Here is a 20,471-nt window from a genome sequence, read left to right as displayed (position 1 = left end):
AACAGAGAGGAAAGAGGTCTTTACTCTGTGTGTGTATATACGCTCCACTGCTTAATACTGCTCCAGTATTGTAGCATTAGAGCTTCAGGATCAGCAAATGGACAAACAATATATTTGAATGATACTTTGAAAAACTGATGAAATAAAATATGTAATGAATGTCATCTCACCAGTTTGTCAGGTAATTGTGTTTTAATGTGAAAGGAAAAATGCAGTCATGGAGAGTTTAATTTGCATAAGCTACTACTTTTTAATAACATTAGACAGATCATCATAACAATGTACTTGTATTTGGTGGTTATGATGAGTCAACCAGGTTCTGAAGCCCCACTGCTGGAGGCTTGTCGCTTTGCCACACCCTACCCCAGAAGAGAAGCCATAGAGAGGTATTCCAGGCAGGCTAGAGAGCCTGGTGGAAAAACCAGCCAATCAGGAGCCAGGGAGGGCTACAAAAGAAGCTGCCGGACTAGAGTTAGCTCATTGCCATTGGAGATCTAGGTAGGGAAGACTGGGGTGACTGGATGGTGGAAGGAGCAAAAGCAACACAGAGAGCTCAGTGTGGAGGCCTTGTTGCAGACCAAGCAGATGCCCAGGGTCAGATGGTAGGAAAAGTTTCAGAACCGTGGACCGAATTCTGCCAGAACTTGGAGACAAAGCCCTGAGCTAAGGACAAGGACAGTTCAGGCCCATGAGGAAGTGGCCCAGGGTATTCAAGCAGCAAGTGGACTCAGCTGACAACTGCCATGTTTAGGGCTTTGGGCAAGGACCCAGAGGAGAGGGTCAGCCTATGTCCTCCAACTCCCTAGTAGCTACTGAGGGGAGGGGAAAACCTAATCCTAAGTGACCAAGATGTACTGGGACCTCATACAGTCTTTATCAAAAGAAGAAGGAGCTAGAGCCCTTAGGTAAGGGCAAGGTTGTTGTCTCCAGGCGGGGAAACCTTGGACACACTACTGTCAAATAGAGTGAGAATTAGACTGAGAGGCTACACTAGGGATTCCCAGCCTATGGGTTGGGTCCCAAACATGGGTCATGATTAGATTTGTTAAGGGTCACCAGCAGCTAGGAGCTGCACATGGCTCTCAAAGAAGCCATTTTCAGCTTCTTAATGCTGCCACATCCAACTGCCATCTTTATCAATAGAGAAGTAATCAAGCATTCCAAAGACAGCTTCTCCACCTTTGATATTCATAGCCAACCCAGGCAAGCCACTTAATAGACTCTTGCAGTAAGTAATTTTCACACAGACCCCTCTACCCTTGGGTCACCAAGTCTTCCTGAATTGTCAAAATGGGTCCTTGCCTGGAAAAGGTTGGGAACAGCCGGACCACACAGAGGGCACCATGATGGGGCCCTGGTAAACATGTATTCCAGAAGGGTTCTTTATATTTCACGCAAGAGTGTGACTTGGCTGGAGGGCTGAGTAGCCGAAAAAGCTGAAGAACAGAGTGAGTGCAGACAAACACACTTGGCCAGATGGGGACACTCTCAGGAGATGAGAACCACCCCATTACAGTGGGTCATTACACTCACAGAGAAGGAGTTCTTACCTTGTGGTAAAGCATGAGTTTCCAAACAGTTAGGACTTTGCTTAAGGGTCCTAACCTTTATGACTTCCCTTCCCTTCCATACTTCAAATCAGATGTATTTCTGAAATTTATCTCAGCTGTTGGATGCACTTTGGTGACTGAATATTTCATGCAGGAAATATAATATCTGGATTCCAGTGCTGCAGGTGCAGATAAACCACTCAGAGGAACTTCTTACCAATGACTCCCAGGACTGATAGGATGACTCCAACTTAACTGCATTGTGTAAAGTAGGTGGTGGTTTATTTATCGACAGCTTTACGATGAGTCAAAATGTACAGTCAGTGGAACAAAAAATATTTATCCTTTTAGTCTTTGATTAAGCAGTCTACCTAGTTCTGGTAAAGTATGTAAGCACACACTTAATGCCCAATGATTTAGTGGGATGGAAGTATCTGCTTTAATACTGTACTGAACTGGGGCCTCAGGATTAACCCTGCAAGGTTCTCCTGCTGTTGACTGCAGTGGACGGCAACAGTATTCTGCACTTACCAGGAGGAATTAGCAACTCACAAGATCAGACTGCAACAGAACAGAGGAGATGGCCTAAGAAAAATGATGCTATGTATGAATGAGGGCACTAAATGAATGTAGTATACAGGTCTGTTGACCAATACCATGAAGCATTGAGATTCAGGGCTCTGTTAGTAAAGTGTGTGATATTGTTCATTTGACACTAATACCTGGTATTAGTTTGAGTTGCAATTTGTGGAAGGCTGTATATGAGCTAAGCAGAAAATAGACAAGTGAGGGTCTGAGAAGGAATGATGGAACAATTTAAGTTACTTAGCAAATTACACTGTAGATGATATGCAAATAACATCAGGAACCAGCAATGCTCATGAAAGATGAGGGGCTGGAAAGCGAACACCACTGTTTGCTCACTGACTTTACAGGCTGCAGGCAGTTGTGTGCTGTGATTCTGCCTTACAGGTGACCTTCTTTTTGAACTAGGTAAACTATCCCCTCTGCAGATGATTCAGTCTTCATGCTTGCCTGGCACTGGTCACTGCAATTTGCAGAGACTGTCATCTGTGGGATGGTTTTTATGCTATAAAGTAGTGTCTGCAAGGAACTGAGTTCAGACCACACTGCTTATTTTAGTGATGGCCTCCAGCTGGACATGAATCACGATGACAGTTTTAGCCCCATAGCCATCTTGAGAGCATAGTTTCTATTTTGAAATTACCTAAAAAAATGCTCAGATACATCTTTGGATCATGAAAGGAGAATAGAAAATGTCAAGACTTAATAATTTCTCCTGAATAGGATCCTGTCATTAAATATATACAGGTTCCACTGCTTGATAACTTGATAACAGTATTGTAGAATTAGAGCGCTGGGATCTGCAAGTGGACAACCAGTACATTTGAAAGATACATTGCAAAACTGATGAACTGAAAGATGTGATGAATATCATCTCCCTGGTACGATATATAATCGTGAGAGTTATGGAAAGGAAACTACAGAAAACTCTTTCATACCTGGCAGCCCTGGGAATGGAAGGCTGCCGGATGTTCCAATATGCCAGATATGCAGGAGATTCCAAAATGCTTTGGGCAGGGTGCTGTGACACCCGGGGAGCTGCTCTGGGTGGTTTGTGCCTGACTACACCCTGAGCCACTTTGGGCAGGGCAGGGTGCCATACGGGGAGCCACTCTGGGCAGCTCATGCATGGCTGGGAGGGGAGCTGCTCTGGGCAGGGAGCTGCTCTGGGCAGCTCCCACATGGCATGGGGAGCCACTCTGGGCACTGGGCAGGAGAGCAGAGGAGCTGCCAGCTGCATACACCTGGGACGGAATGCTGGTTAATTGAGAAGTCCAATTGTTTGAATACTGGTTAAACCAGCGTTTACTGCACCATGAATTTATTATGTTGCTGATTGATACTGTTACAGTGGCTCATAAACAAGGAAATTATACTTCAGTTTGTAGCCAAGATACTTCCTGCTTTTCCTTCTCTATCACTGATATTCTTAGAAGGAATAATTCAGGCTAAGAACATAACTTCTTCAAGCCCAAGGTCTGAGATGACTCCAAAGGTAAGTGAAAAAATCTGTGTTTTAGCCTCTGGGAAATGAGTTAGCATTTCAATCCCATTCCTAGTATTCAGACGTCCACCTCACACAAAATAGCATCAAATCAAACTGCATGTCTAGCGTTTGTCTTAACTGTCAAATAAGCAGACGGAAGATTGGATTTTTACGAAGACTGTTCTGAGATATGTTCCTCTTCCAAAGGGATGAAATAGGTAAGGACTGATCCTCCTTTCACTTGCACCTGGGAAAGTCAGGAGTAACTCTGCAGAAAGCAGTCACGTTTCATTAGTATAATAACAACCTAAGAAGAGAACAGTCCTGTAAGCAGGGGTTATCCTGCTACAGACTGTGCTGAACCTTTTCTGGGTACAGATACAGAGCACTTCATCTTCCAGTGCTACCAAGCTGTCAAATAGTGAAAATACTGCCATTGCTTTTTAAAATGCTGATAGCCTTTGTGTCAGAAAGCAGGGCTCCTTCCCCATGGATTACTTACTGCCAACAGTCCTCTCCATAGGCAACAACTTTTGCTGTCGCCATGAGGTGCTCGCACCCCTCCCACTCCAGGACTTGCCTCTATTCCATCCCTCCCTCCAGACCCCCACCCCCACCCTACTTCTTTCTGCACCCTCTCCCAAGCACACTGGGGCCCTCGCTCTTCCCCACTTCCTCCCAGAGCCCCAAATCCTGAGAAACAGCCATTTTGCAGCAGAAGGTGGCACTGAGAGGGAGGTGAGTAAATCAGCAGAGGCACTGGGGAGAAGGGGGTCAGAGGAGGGAACTTGGGTTCTGAGCACCTGCTAATTTTATCCCATGGGGGCTCCAGTCTCAGAGCACTCAAGAAGTCCGTACCTGTGGCCCTTCCCATGGCAAGTTCAGTACCTTGTGCTCTATTCTCAAAGCAGTTACTTGTCCTGCTCTCCACCCGCACGGTAAGGATTTTACCTCCTTCCTGGACACTGGGCAAGAGAGAGAAGGGAGCTCCTGTCCTGGAGATGCTGCGCTTCTGTAGCTCTTCCTTCCAGCCTTTCCTTCTCTCCCCCTTCCTGTGTGTCTTGTAATCATCCTCAGCTCTTGAGCTGGATCCCCTTGTTGATTGGCTAATGCATAGTACTTAATCATTTACCTCATCACTTTGGCACATGTGGGGATGCTTAGCCAGTGCACAGCGTGAGAAGTCAGCCTTAGGTTACTCAGAATGTGTCACATAGGTGATTCCAGGGGGTCTTCACCGCAGAGTCTGAGTCCAGGTAATATTAAGTATGTTACTGTCAGGGATGGTGATAGGTCCTGCTGTGAGGGCACGGGACTGGACTTGATGGCCTCTCAAGGTCCCTTCCACTTCTATGAGGTAGGTATAGCTCTACAGATAGATAGATAGATACATGGATCACCATGTATATATACCGACAAAACTGTGGCAGGGAGGGATAGCTCAGTGGTTTGAGCATTACCCTTGTAAACCCAGGGTTGAGAGCTCAGTCTTTGAGGAGGCCATTTAGGGATCCAGGGCAAAGAAATTTAAAAACAAAGAAATCTGCTAGGGAGGGTGCTTGATCATGCTGTGAGGGCAGGGAACTGACTTGATGACCTTTCCAGCTTATGAGGAAACAAATACCATCTTATACAGATGCAGCACAGAAAAATGAAGGTCCTGATCCTGCTAACACTTATGCATGCACTTTACTTTAACTATGTGAATTGTCCCACTGAAATTCATTACATACGTAAGTGTGGCAAGACTGGGGCCTATGGCCATGTCTGCACAACAGAGCTATTTTGGGATACTGAGGTATCCCAAAATAGCTACACTGAATCTGTGAAATGCACCCATTATTTCAAACTATTTTTTGAAATAGCGGGCATGCTATTTCAGTAAACCTCTATGCCTCATTGCAGAAGGAGTAAGGGATGCCTCAAAATGGCACAGTATTTCCAAGTTTGGTGCTGTGCAGACAGTGTCAAATCTGGAAATAGCTTATTTTGAAATAAACTCGACATAGGATATGCAATCTGTGTAGCACAAATTGTGTACCTTATTTGGAGTTTAGGCACAGTGTAAATGTAGCCTAAGTGACTTGCCTACAAGGAGAGTTTGGTTGATGTATGGATGCGGGGGAGATCCTGCCATTTGATAAGAAAGGAGCTGGATGAAGGCCTTCATGTATTAATAACAAAAACACTGAGAAATCTAGCTACAGTTCTCCATGCATGTAAATAAACACTTTCAGAGACACAGTCAAAATGCAAACTCAGCTTTTCTTATGAATCCCAGGCGTGCAGAACACCTCTTAAAGTGCTGAGAACTTACTTCTTACTCCATCATCTCTTGTACAAAACTACCAGTTATTTTTCCATAAAATACATCAACAGTCAGTGTAAATGCCTGTATGGACTTCATACTATATTAAAAAGAGTGATTGACTGAGTACATTAATTATGGCTTATTTTTCATCCTTTTGAAAGCCGTTAACTAGGCAGAAATATTGCAAATTCAGTTTCTTGTGCTCAAAAATACCTCAAAGAGGAATGGGGGACCTTGGACAAATTATTATCTGTGTCTTCTTTTTAGAAAATGTAGGTTGTTTTGACAAATCTCTGCTGCAGCTAGCAAGCATCACAGTATAAACACAGTTTTTATTCACAGGCTACAAACTTTGTGAAGGCAGATTTCAGACTGTAAATAAACAGACATAGGCTTAAGTCAAAATTTTAAAGCAAAGTTGGGGATATTCAGATCTCAGATTTTGGTTTGCATTATAAAGATAGAAGTATCTCCAGAAGTCTAAACTGGGATTTTTAACAGTCCCCAAGTTCAAATGCATTTGGCTCCAGTATTTCTAAAAATATGACATTGAGGAAAGTCACAGTTAAGATTCCACAAATAATTTTAATTTTGAACCACATTTTCACTCAACCTTCATTCCTGCACAAAAATCTCATTTTTTTTTTAATACGTGCTGCAAGAGCAGGAATTTCAAAACTGTCAAACAAATTAGGAGCACTAGTCATGTAGAGTTCTCCTTAATTGTTTAGGTACTTTTGAAAATCCCACTCCAAGCCTTAAAAAGTTACCAATCATTCACCATCAATCTATTGTCCACAAACCCACCATCTCCCACTTAATTTGGTCCTGATGGGCCAGACACACCCACATTTTTCTTGTGAAGACCAAAGACTTGATTCTTCCCATCCCACTTCCTGCTATGTCAAGCGATCACAACATAGCACATCTTGGCCGTGTCTACACTAGCCCCAAACTTCGAAATGGCCATGTAAATGGCCATTTCGAAGTTTACTAATGAAGCACCTCATTAGCATGCAGGTGGCCGCGGCACTTCGAAATTGACGCAGCTCGCCACAACGCGGCTCGTCCCAACGGGGCTTCTTTTCGAAAGCACCCCTCCTACTTCAAAGTCCCCTTATTCCCATCTGCTCACAGGAATAAGGGGACTTCAAAGTAGGCGGGGTCCTTTCGAAAAGGAGCCCTGTTGGGACAAGCCGCGCAGCAGTGAGCTGCATCAATTTCGAAGTGCCGCAGGTGCCCGCATGCGAATGAGGCACTGAATGTGTATTTCAGTGCTTCATTAGTAAACTTCAAAATGGCCATTTACATGGCCATTTCGAAGTTTGGGGCTAGTGTAGACATAGCCCTTATGTTCCGTATAGTCCATCAGATCCACTTTCTTCCATTCCACTCTGAGGGAGCCTCAATGACTCCATTCTTCTCCACAGAAACCAAAACCACACAATACCTTCCATATTCACCCCCAAGCTGTCTCACTTGATTCAGCCATGCCTGCTAGCTCTTTGCACCCTAATTATTAGTTATATGTAATGTACAAATTCTTGAAGGCTTTGGTAGCAGATTTTGGTAGGCTCCAGATTTGAAATATTGGGATGAAAAAATTAACAGTCTAATTAACATCACAGTTTGAGAACCATAAGTATTGGCCTCCTAGAATTTACAACATCTAGGCATTGTAATTGCTAGGCATATGTGTGACGGTCTTGGAGAGATTAAAATATACTATTCTGATCTGAGTTACTGCAGAGTAAATCCAAGATATAACTAAAGTCAGTGGTTATACTGGATTTAGTATGATGGAACCAAGAGCAGAATCTGACCAAGATTTTGCTTGCTCGGGTGTTGTAAGACACTCATCTGAGTTACAAACGGTGCCATTTTCCCAAATGAGTTTCTAAACACCATGAACTCTGATGTGATAGACAAATAGGCATTATAAAGTTCAGCACACAAATGAGAGAACTTGCACGCTCAGGGAGCCCTGAAACAGAAGAATTGTAAGGACCATACCAGCTTTTGTTCTCTGACCTAGCAGTGGTCTGTGTGGTCTTACGAAACCTCAGACTATAAACTATCTGGTGCTGAAATTGCCACTGTCTCACTTTCCCTGTGTGTACTTCCCTTGCCATCAAAATGTGCTCCCCTCCAGAAATATCTTATCATTCAAAGGCTGATCTCTAGACAAAGACATCCACTGGAAAGTTTTCCACTTCGTTCCTACAGATTCCTTTTCTTCTCGTATGCTGGAGGTCTTAGGGGGTAGTGGTATTGTAGTAAGGAAGTAAGCAAAACACTGGTCAGTTTGAAAAATAACCATTTTCAAATAAAAGCTGCATTTCAAATGTAAATGTGTCAAACACAACTTCAGCTTTAACCTAGAAAAGATGTATTAAATAAACAATAGACACATTACAAAGTGAAATATTCACTGTTAAACCACAGCGAACAGCAAATGGAACTTTCCTTTAAGGATCTGTAAGGCATATTAGGCAGTAATTATTGAAACTAAATTGATTTCTTCATAGATATATAGATATCTGAAAGTTTTAAATGCAATTATACACCTCAGAATGTGCAGTTACTTAGTGCCAAGACAATTAGCAGCCAACTCCATATCTCATAGCTATAGTGAGCCAATATAACATATTACACACACAGACACAGAGACTGTGGCCACACTACCCCTCCTTTTTGGAAGGGGCATATAAATGACATGGATAGGAACTGTTTGATGAGGCACTGACATGAATATTCAGTGCCTCATTAGCATAATGGCAGCCAGCCGCACTTTGAAAGTGCTGCTTTTGAAATGCGGACTGGCTGTTTAGATGCATGCTCTTTGAAATACATCCGACACATCAAAATTCCCTTATTCCCAAAACAAATTTGGAATAAGGGAACTTTGAAATCTGGGGTTTATCTGGAAGCACTCACAACTATATAGCTAGTCAGCATTTCGAAAACAGCACTTTCGAAGAACGACAGGTTGCCATTATGCTAATTAGGAGCTGAATATTCATGTCAGTGCCTCATTAAACAGTTCTGATCCCTGTCATTTACTTGCCCTTTCTGAAAGGGAGGGGTAATGTGGCCACAGACATAGAGTTTAAAAAAATTTTGAGGTTTGCAAAGTTCCGCGCTTAAAAGTTAGGGATTGCCACAATTAACATTGGTCGTGCAACCTTAATTTGGTCCCCTTCATGCATATTCATTATGATACAGTCCTGACATGACTGCATACTATGTTTTCCAGCAGGGCTGCAGACTCATGAAATGCACAACATGGATGGTGCTCAAGAGCGCATATTTGTTATTTTGTTTATCCTCTTTATTCAATGTGTAGCCCAGGGCTCAAGACCTGCTATGAATACAGAATTATTGATTTTCTGTGGTACTCATCACTATAATAGTGAGTATTTCACAAATCTCAGTGAATTTATTTTCACAACACAGCCTCATTGACTCCTAGACTTTCAGGCCAGAAAGTCAGCTACTCTGAACTCCTGAAACTGCAGTCCTCAGAACCTGGCCCACCCACTCCTGTAAAAGACTCCTGACCTCTTGCTGAGTTACTGAAGTCCTCAAGTCATGATTTAAAGACTTTAAGGATATGTCTACACAGCAAAGTTATTTCAAAATAACAGTCATTACTTCCAAATAACTTTGCTAGCATCTACTGCTATTTCAAAATAATCTTGAAATAGTGGTTGGCTTATTCTGAAATAGGTAAATCCCATTTCACGAGGAATAGTGCTTATTTCAAAATAGGGGCTGTGCAGTCAGGAAATAGAGCCACTTTCAAAATAAGCCATAGTGTATCCAATAGCTCTATTTTGAAAGAGGCCCTATTGTGTATAGCTGCTCTATTTCAAAATAGCTGAGGGCTATTTCAGAATGTATTTTGTGTGTAGCAGTGTTATTCTGAAATACACTATTCCAGAGAATCTCTTCTGGAATAACTTATTTTGAATAACGCTGCTGCGGAGACATATCTCAAATTACAGAGAATCTACCATTGAGGCTATGTCTACACTACGAGATAAATTCAGGTTTGTAACTCTGGGTTTTATAAATTTGAATATGAGTATCGTCACCTCCCCACAAACTCCTCACAAAGTCAAATTAGTGCTGCCACACTAAATTGCCAGCAACTGACTCTTGCAACAGTGTATTGTGAGAACCTGGCCCCCAGTCCCCTCCTTCCCATAGCATTCTGGGTTTTTTTGCTGGTGCAGTATGGGAAAAAATGGCTTGTAAGTGGTTGTGGGTATGTGATGTCATCTTCCCGCCTTGCAGCACCCTCATTCTCCTCCTGTGGAAAGCAAATGGCCATTTTTTTTCAGAAGGAAAGAAGGAAAAGTATAGGCTGGCTTCGGAAGGTGACTGAACCACGTAAACTGGTTGCTCAGCTACTTTTCCCCTGTAGAAAGAACCCCTTTAGGTGCAACTTTTGCCTGATCAGCCAACTAGCACGCCAGGCAAGGGACTGTCATACCCACTTGCCAGAATGACTCTGTCCTGGGATCACCGAGGTGACTGTGCCACCTCCACTGGCCACCCAATCTGGGTGAAAAATATTATGGGAACAGATTATAGCTTGTGATATAGCTATGAGGGGATGTGGCTGAAGAGCCAGTTGAGAGGGTCTCTTCAGGGGCTTTCTCCAGCAGGGGGGCCAGCCCTGAATGCCAATGACTGCGGCGACCGGCCCCCCGGTGCTGGATATCACAAAATGTAATCTGTCCGTGTTCAAGGAGCTCATAGAGAAGGTTACCTGAGCCACTAGCTATCATCTTTGAAAATTCTTTCCTCCGTCAACGGCCAGCCCCCAAAATCTTTGCTGCCTTTGGAGCCTTCACTGCACTCAAGTGAGGATACGTGTGGGGTGTTGTAGGATACATGTGGGACTCCTCTGGAGGCCAATAAAACTGGTTTAAACTAAAGCTGTTTCCGCACTATCATTAATCCAAATGCTTGCATTCAAACTTCCTGTTAATCCCACTCGGGTTGTCAGAGTAAGAATATCGGGCATAGCGTCCCTAAATTCGAAATAGTGGTATCTGATGTGTGAACTGTCACAATTTAAAATTGAGCTAATTACCTTACATTTGAATTTACGCTGTAGTATAGACATAGCCCTCTATTGTAAACCAGCAAGCGCCCCATGCCCGTTGCTGCTGGGGAAGGTGGAAAAAAACAAACAACCATGCTTTCTAGGGAAATTCCTTCTTAATCCCAAATATAGTGATCAGTTAGATCCTCAGCACATAGGCAAGACCAGGCAGCCAGACAACTGGTAACGAATTCTCTGAGTAACTCAGAGCCCTACCCATCCAGTGTTCAATTACCGGGTAGTTAGAGATACTTTTTGCTAGCTACATGGCATTATAGGCAGTATCATCGAAACATGCCTTCAATAATTGTATCAGGGTCAATCTTGAAGCCGTTTAATTTTTTGCTCCCTCTACTCCCTTGGGCTGTTCCAGAACTCAAGGTTAAAAACTTTCATCTATAGTCAAGTCTAAAGTTGATGAAGGCCAGTTTATATCTCTTTGTTCTTGTGTCCACATTGGCGCTTATCTTTAATAACACCTCTGTCTCCCTGATGTTTATCCCTCTGATGTACTAATAGGGAGCAATCATTTCTCCCTTCTGCCTTCTTTTGGTTCAGCTAAACAAGCCAAGCTGTTTGTGTCTTATCTTATAAGGCAGGTTTTCAAATCCTCAGATCATACTGGTAGCCCTTCTCTGTGCTTGTTTCAGTCTGAATTCATCTTCCACAAACACAGAACCAGAACTGCACATAATAATGCAGGTCAGCTCTCACCAATGCCTGGTCTAATGGTACTAACACTATCCTATGTCTATAGAAAGCACCTTGCCTGGACATATTCTAAAATTAAATTAGCCTTTTTTGTGTCCACATCATATTGGTGGTTTAATGTCATCCTGTGGTCAACTAGCATACCCAGGTCTCCTCCATTTGTCACTTCCCACTGATAGGTCCTTATATGGTAGCAAAAATTCTTGTTATTAATCCCTAGGTGCATGTCCTTGCACTTTGCACTATTAAGTTTCATCCTATATATATTATTCCTGTTTTTTCTTGTATGCTATTCCAGTCCTGCTCTGTACTGGCAATACCTCCCAACTTTGTGTCATCCACAAATTCTATTAGCACTCTCCTACTTTCTGTTTCAGGGTCCTTAATAAAAAATATTAAATAAAATTGAGTCCAAGACCACTCCCCGAGAAACTTCACCTGTAATCTCCCTCTAGCCTGACAACTCAGCTTTCACTATGACTTAATGTAGTCTCCCATTTCACCATTTCCTTATGCATTCTTCAGTATTCATATTAATCCCCATCTTCTCCAATTTAACCAATACTTTCCCATGTAACCGTATCAAATGCCTTACTGAAATCCAGGTAGATTAGACCTACAGCACTTCCCTTGATTAAAACATCAGTTATCTTCTCAAAGAAGATCAGGCTGATCTGGCATGATCTGCCTTTTTAAAATGTTGTATTTTTTATTCCAATTACTATTTCATAGAATCATAGGACTGGAAGGGACCTCAGGAGGTAACCTAGTGCAGCACCCAGCTTCAAGCAGGATCGACCCCCACTAGGTCATCCCAGCCAGGACCTCATCACACCAGGACTTAAAAACCTCAAGGGATGGAGAATCCTCCACCTCTCTAGGCAACACATTCCAATGCTTCACCACCCTCCTGGTGAAGTAGTTTTTCCTAATACCTAACCTACACCTCTCCCTCCTCAACTTCAGACCATTACTCCTTGTTCTGCCATCTGACACTACTGAGAATAGTTTCTCACCCTCCTTTTTAGAGCTCCCCTTCAGGAAGTTGAAGGCTGCTATTAAATCACCCCTCAGTCTTCTCTTCTGTAAACTAAACAAGCCCAAATCCCTCAGCCTATCCTTATAGGTCTTGTGCTCCAGCCCCTTAATCATTTTTTTGCCTTCTGCTGAACCTGCTCCAGCAAATCCACACCCTTTTTATACTGGGGGGGCCCAAAAAAGGACACAGTATTCCAGATGTGGCCTCACCACTGCCAAACAGAGGGGAACAACTACTTCTCTAGATCTGCTCAAAATGCTCCTCCTAATGCACCCTAGTATGCTGTTAGCCTTCTTGGCTACAAGGGCGCACTGTTTACCCATATCCAGCCTCTCATCCGCCATAAACCCTAGATCCCTTTCCGTCGTACTGCTGTTGAGCCAGTCAGTCCCCAGCCTATAACAATGCTTTGGATTCTTCTGCCCCAGATGCAGGATTCTACATTTCTCCTTGTTGAACTGCATCAGATTTCTTTTGGCCAAGTCCTCCAATTCATCCAGGTCACTCTGGATTCTCTCTCTACCCTCCAACGTATCTACCTCTCCCCCTGGTTATGTGTCATCTGCAAACTTGCTGAGGGTGCAATCCACTACCTCATCCAGGCCATTAAAAAGGATGTTGAACAACACCGGCCCCAGAACTGAGCCTTGTGCCACTCCGCTTGAAACTGACTGCCATCCAGATATTGAGCCACTGTTTCCCTCTATGTCCTTTAACTACTTCCTCTTTCAAAATGTTTTCCACATACACGTTGTTGCTAGGAGCATTGGAACTCAACCAACTGTGAGGATTTTTTGAAAATTTCCCTAGTGAACATGGAAGATAATGAAACTACCAGAGAGAAGAGACTTAAGTAATAAGTACAGATGGTGGTTCAGGTTAAATGGCACCCACACCAGAATCAACCCTAACAAAGTTTACAAAAACAATAGTATTATATCAGGCTTTGGGTTTTTTTTGTATTAGTCAGCTCACAGCAAAATGCTGCTGCAGTGTTTAGTTAAACATAGCCCAGAGAAAAACTTAATTTAGAAAGTATAACAAAATAAGCAACCATAGTAAAGGCTACGTTTACACTAGAAGCATCTGTCGACAGAGAAATCTTGACAGAACTTCTGTCAACAGAGTGTTATGTCTCAAATTTTTGAGGGATAACTCTGTTGAGACAAAAGCAGGGTTCTGTCGAGATTCTGTCAACAGAAGGCTTTATGAGTGCAGATGCTCTCTGAGGTCTGTCAACAGAAGGCCCCTTCGGGCACAGAACTTTCCACTGTAGACACAGCAACAATGTATGCAATAGCTTCAAATTGCAAAGGGTTAGCTCTTTAAACTGTCCAATTAAACAAGACAAACTTGATTCTCTTCTCACCAGTTCTGTGATCCTCTGTGTGGTTATCAGATCTGACGTGTGAGAGCCAACGTTAAACCAATGTCTCGTTTTAACTTCACACAGTCTCAACATTAAGACTTTTCTCATGCTTTGAAAATACAGCTATCACAAGTTCCTGCCACTGAAGCAGGTATTTTTCTAATTTGTTCAGTAGGTACAGTGCCCTGCAATAGAGACTGATTATAATATTGCAATGAAATAAAATAGCAAACAATCAGCATATTTTTATAAGTAAGGAAACTAGGTTAATCTAATGTTATTCTTGGTATCTAGTGCCAAAATGCAATCTGCAGTTCTCACCACCTCATGGACTGCCATCTGTCAATGCTTCTCCCTTTCATCCCTGCTCCTCTCTTTGGGGTAGATTTGGAGCATCAGGGCCTTCGAATGCCCAGGATAAAAATATCACATTTCCCCTACAGGCCAGTGCAGTCTGCTGCTAATCTGCTAATAGTGCTTGGGCTCCTGTGTGAGGGAAATGAGGCTAAACAGATCTTGTATTGCTCATAGACAAAGTCTCTGAAACACCATATAATTAATGTACTATAGGGTCCTAAAAAATAAGGTAACTTCATTAGCAATGCTGTGATTATCAGTGATTACACCATCTTTCACTGATGTAGTGCTTTTCAAGGTTGAATAACTATATCTTCAAGCAGCAAGAAATCATCTTCTGTGTTGCATGCTTTTAGAAGTCTCTCTTTTCTGCTGGCATATGTTAGTAGCTAGTGGGAAATTCCTTCCTGTAATGGGCCAAGTTCTACTCACAGACATGCATGGATACACGCAGACACCTACCCAACTCCCACTGAATTTAAGGAAAGTTGCATTTACAAATTTCCAGGCAAAATATGGTCCATTAATTGCCAGGTGACAGACAACATGTTCAAAACCAGATAATGGTAAAATAACTCTTCTCTGTGTTTGACAATTATGTAGCTCTTACGCTCTATCTCTTGTGACTGCCAGGGGCTTTTCTAGCATTAGGTAAGAAAAAAATTTCAAATTTAACATATGCAATGATCAGTTCACTAAAACATAATGTTTTCTTCCAAGATTGTGTTCATGTGCTTTTTGCCCTGACTATCAACTCCGGATGTGGAGCTGATGAGTAATGAAAAATTCATTACACATTATGTCTGTGGCCACACTAGCACCTTCTTTTGGAGGGGCTATGGTAATGTGGCACTTCAGAATATGCTAATAAGGAACTTCCGTGAATATGCAGCACCTCATCAGCATAATGGTGACTGCGCATGCTTCGAAACTGCCAGTTTTGAAATGCATGCTGCACGGATAGCCGGGGGTCTTTTGAAACAATCCACCTGATTTTGAAAGCCCCTTCTTCCCAAAACCAAATGGGAAGAAGGGGCTGTCGAAATTGGAGGGACATTTTGAAAGGCCTCCAGCTACACAGATGGCACATGTTTCGAAACCTGCAGTTCTGAAGCATGCGTGACTACCATTATTCTAATGAGGCACTGCATATTCATGGAGCACCTCATTAGCATATTCTGAAGTGACACAATACCATAGCCCCTCTGAAAGGAGTGGCTAGTGTGGCCACAGCCACAGAGAGCACAAACTTCTTCATTGGTCTAGGAAGCCCTCAAAAGCCATTTCAAACCCTCCTGGAGATAAGTAAGTATTCACATATATGGCTTTTTAAACATAGGGATCCAAATCTCAGTCAATCTTACTACTCTGCAAAGAATTTTCTGTCTGTCTGTCTGTCTGTTGATGGCAGCTAGGCTGACATTTTTAAATTTTTTCAGGACAAGACTTTCGCTATGGCTATGTCTACACTAGCAAGTTCTTTCAAAAGATTTTTCAAAAGAAGGGGGCTCTTTTGAAAGATCCCACAGCCTGCCTACACACAAAAAAGCGTTCTTTCAAAAGTAAATCGAAAGTATGTGGCTCTCCTTTCAAAAGTGCTCCTCCAGTCCCGTTTCAGGAGGAGCGCCTTCTTTCGAAAGCTTCTTTTGAAAGAAAACGTGTGTAGGTACTCCGCAGGGCCCTTCATTCAAAGGAGCACTCCTCATGGCATCTGATTTTTCTGTCCCTGGCCCATTCTTTCAAAAGATTGGTGGCTGTGCGGATGCTTTCTTTCAAAAGAGCAGGTGACTCTCACCCTCATGTCCCCCACATCTTCTTTACCATCATCCAACCCCCCTTTTAACAAAAATTCAATTCATAATTTAAAATAAACACAAAAACTTGATAGAAAAATGTTATTTAAAATTAAAAATAAGTACAAATAGTTTTTCTTGGCCCCTTGTGGGTTCCTGGTGTAGCCCCATCTGGCCAGCTGCCTGAGCCCCACGCCAGCCATCAGAGCTGATTGTGCCAGACTCCCACCTGCACTGCCAGAGCCGCCTGCTTGAGCGCCATGCCAGTGGGGCCAGCCACCCACCCGCCCTGGCCAGCTACCTGCCCACCCACCGGCTGCCTGAGCCCTGCATTGCTGGGACCAGCTGCCTGCCCACCAGCCATCTGCCCCACCTGCAGGCCAGCTGCCCAAGCTGCCTGCCCAAGCCCCACGCTGCCAGAACCAGCTACCTGCCTGCCAGCCCAAGCCACCCGAGCTCAGCGCTGCTGGGGCCAGCTGCCTACCAGCCAGCCACCACGAGTACCACCAGCCAGCTGGCCAGCCAAGCCCCGTGAGCCACCCAACCCAGCCCCTCCCAGCCCCCATCACCAGCCCCCCTGCTGTTACCTCATTCCCCCTTACCTGAGCCAGGCACACCCAACCTCCCACCTAATCCCATACTCCTCCCCCACCCCACCCACATTCCCTCTTCTCTGCAGAAGGCAGCTAGGTCCACGTGGGTCTTTGCCAGCTGCCTGCTTTTTATAGCAGCTGCTCCAGGTCACCCGCATAAAACGGCAGGGCTGAGAGCTGGAAGCAAAGGCTGGATTTTTCTTCAGGTGGGGGGACTAATGTGGGGGAGCTGGGTCGTCTCACACCCCCCCCGTAATTTCTTCATGCCCCCCAAGGGGGGCACGCCTCCACAGACTGGGAAACCATGCCATAACATATCCCGACCCAGGAAAAGAGCAAGAGAGAAGTCCTCTAGGCATGCTACAGTGGCTGCAGCAGAAGCAGCCAATCAGGGCCCAGCAAACCTGTATAAAGAGGCTGGTAGGCCAGAAGCAGTCAGTTCCTCTCTGGAGCCTGAGCTATGCAGGCTGGGGTAGGCAGTGGTGGGCAGAACAAGAAACAGGACTAAGACAGCAGCAGCATCATCCGAACTTTGGACAGCTCAGTGTGGAGATCTGATTAAAGACCAGATGGAAACCCAGGGTCAGCTACTGGAGGCGGGGGTGAGTGGCAGGAAGAGTTGCAGCTGGCCCCCTGTCCACACTGTCACGTCACTGGAATTCGACTGCTGTTGAAGACTTTGAGACAAGACCTGAGGGGAGGGCAAGGACAGTGAGGACCCTTGGGGAAGTGGCCCAGGGAAGTAGAAGAGCACAGAAACTTCAAGATTTAGAACTCAGTTTTTTACAGGGTTCCTGGGTTGGGACCCAGAGTAGTGGGTGGGCCTGGCCCCTGTTCAAGCTCCCAGAATTACTGATGGAGTGAGAAGAAAGTCTGAGCCTAGGCAATCCAGATGAAGGGCCATCTGGGGCACCAACTGGTCCTGGAAAAGGAGTGGGAGACAGCAGACACTTGCACTTGGCCAGAAGAGGGTGCTTGCGGGAGATGGGGACTGCCTATTACACTACCTAATTAGACTCAAGTCAGAATTAAGCCTTCGATAAAGACATGGATACTAACTAATATAACAGTGCAACAGGACACTTTCAAACAGAGGAATTATATACCTGCCGCTATTTTTCATATTTGTATTGTATTTTTAAACGGAAAGACAATTAAATACAAGGTGTTTGTTAAACTATTATCACAGCCCTTTTCTTTGTAAATGGGAAGTCCTCGAGGATATGAAAAAACGGTGCAATAAGATAATAGCCAGGATTGGACTGCACAGAGTCAGAACACGGCGAAATGTGCAATCTACTGAAGGTTGTAGATGTGTTGTGCTATAAGGCAGCTCTCTCCATATTTCTGCCTGGAATTGGTGGCTGACTAGAGTAGTAAAAGAGTGGCTGATGGAGCCACAAAGTCCGCTGAACCATAAGCCACCGTCTCCATACAGAAGATGCCGGCCCTTGCCAATGACCTAAGTTAGCATGCTTGCACTGGCCTTTGATGGATGTGTCTTATGATTACAGGGCAAGCTGTGTGTGAGACCCTTTTCAGACCTTCTTGAAGACATCTGATTCTGACAGGTTTTGCTGCCTTCACCCCACTTGTGGCAGAGCAATGTTACCCTCCTACTCTGGGGATAGATGTCCAGGCTGAAAGCCACTTTTTCAACTGTGTTAGTACAATATACCCATCTTGTGTTTGATGTCTCTAACCCTTTTCCTCCAAGAGCCTATGGAAACATCTGCTCAAAGTGACTCAGAAAAACCTTCTTCCGAGCACAGCATTAGTTAGTCACTCAAAGCACACAGAGAAAAGGGTAAAACAATAAAGGCCCATATACATACTTGCCCTACATACACTGCAATCTCTCCATACAAGCTTGGGTAAGTTCCCTTCAGCTCAGTTATCTTCATCGCTGAAGTGGCAGAAGTAGACCTACCCTGCTGCATTCTTTAAAGACAGCCTACTGAATCCTCCTCTTCCCTAGGCCAACATCCTTCAGATTTGTGGACCTTTGATCTTAAAGTCAGGTTGGTGAACAGTTAACCTTGACAGTTTGAACCAGGCAAGTGTTTTCTATTAAATAGTTTCCCCATTATTTCTTCAAGGATTCTTGGTGTTCTCTAGATTGTGGCTTATCTTTGCCAAGGGTTCATTTCCTGTTTGTTTTCCCCTAACAGTCCACTCTAACTCCATGCTGTCAAACAAGATAATATCATACAATCATGAACGGCACCACATATGATATCTATAAGAAATAACACATATAAACGCCTTCATTCTCCACTGGGGGGTTGAGGATTTCACACTAAAAGGAATGGGCCTCTTCGCTTCTGCTGTGTTTTTCAAGAATTATTAGTTGCAACAGTATGCAGCCCTGGTCTTTCAGAGCCATTATTATTATAGTCCTGCACACTGGACAGCACATACTGCTTTGCTCCTCTAAGAATTCATTCAAACCTTCAAGGTGTTCAGTGAGGTAACTGGGTTAGTGTCTCTGTTGCTTAACCAAGCGAAATAAAACTCAAATGCCACCAACCTAATGTTGCAATTAATGAAAATTCACTCTGATTTCTTCATCGTCCTAATTATTTCATTAATACTGTATGTAGACTTATCAGGAAATCTTTTTTACTGGCAACTTGGTAATGCCTGGAATTTTATGTTTTGCTGCATTGTTCATTAATTGAAATTGACCATCTGAGCCTGTGTTCATAACTACAGCTCTTTCTGTATTAAATAGAGAAAGAACTCTTCCAACAGGGCTCTGAGATGAACTGTGGTAAACTGTATATTACTGGAATCAATCGGTGGGGTAATGATATAATTAATATCCATTCCTGTGTCCTGGAGCTTTGGGGAAAGGATTGATTGGTAATGTTTGTTACCTTTCCATGGCAGATCCTGCTAGTTCCCTCCCATTTGTGACATCCTGCAGGCTGTTGGAAAGCTGGTTTCAACAGCTAGCCAGGCTTATATAGGGGAATGCCTGGTCATCATAAAACTGCTGTAGCTGGCAATGTGCCCGCTGCCTCACCCCACGCACAGAGGGTCTGCCAGTGGTTGGGAGAACATGTCCAAAATGCTCAGAATATGTGCTCTGGCACTCCTCGTGAGCATAATAGCTTCCAGGGAGCAGTTCTCTGTCTGCAGAACTTAGCAAACTATAGGGGCATTTTTCTGAATCAGAAAATAGTCAAATCCCATCCTACTGGTGGACTTTGAACTGGATCTGGAATCAGAGAGGGAATCATTGGAAAGCAAGAAGCGCTAGCATTGTGCTCACATTTATCTTCCTTGTTCAGTAGGCACACTGCTGCATGTCGTACTAGTTTCTAAATTAATTAGCCCAAACTAAATAGCTCACAATAGCCCAATCTAGAGAGTACAGAATCATGGATTGGTATGTGGGTCTTCATATGAAAGGAGAAGGTGCTCAGATAGAGGTGAAAAGATAACATTTCTTATTGTAGAAATAACTTTGACTCCAGCAAGACATCAAGACTGAATACCAGTGTAACAACTGGTGGGCAGATAGCTTCTACAGAAGTTCAAGGCAGTGTTCTGAAA

Source organism: Carettochelys insculpta, chromosome 2 (assembly GCF_033958435.1).
Source record: "Carettochelys insculpta isolate YL-2023 chromosome 2, ASM3395843v1, whole genome shotgun sequence".
Classification (NCBI taxonomy): Eukaryota; Metazoa; Chordata; order Testudines; family Carettochelyidae; genus Carettochelys; species Carettochelys insculpta.
This window is presented reverse-complemented; position numbering follows the sequence as displayed.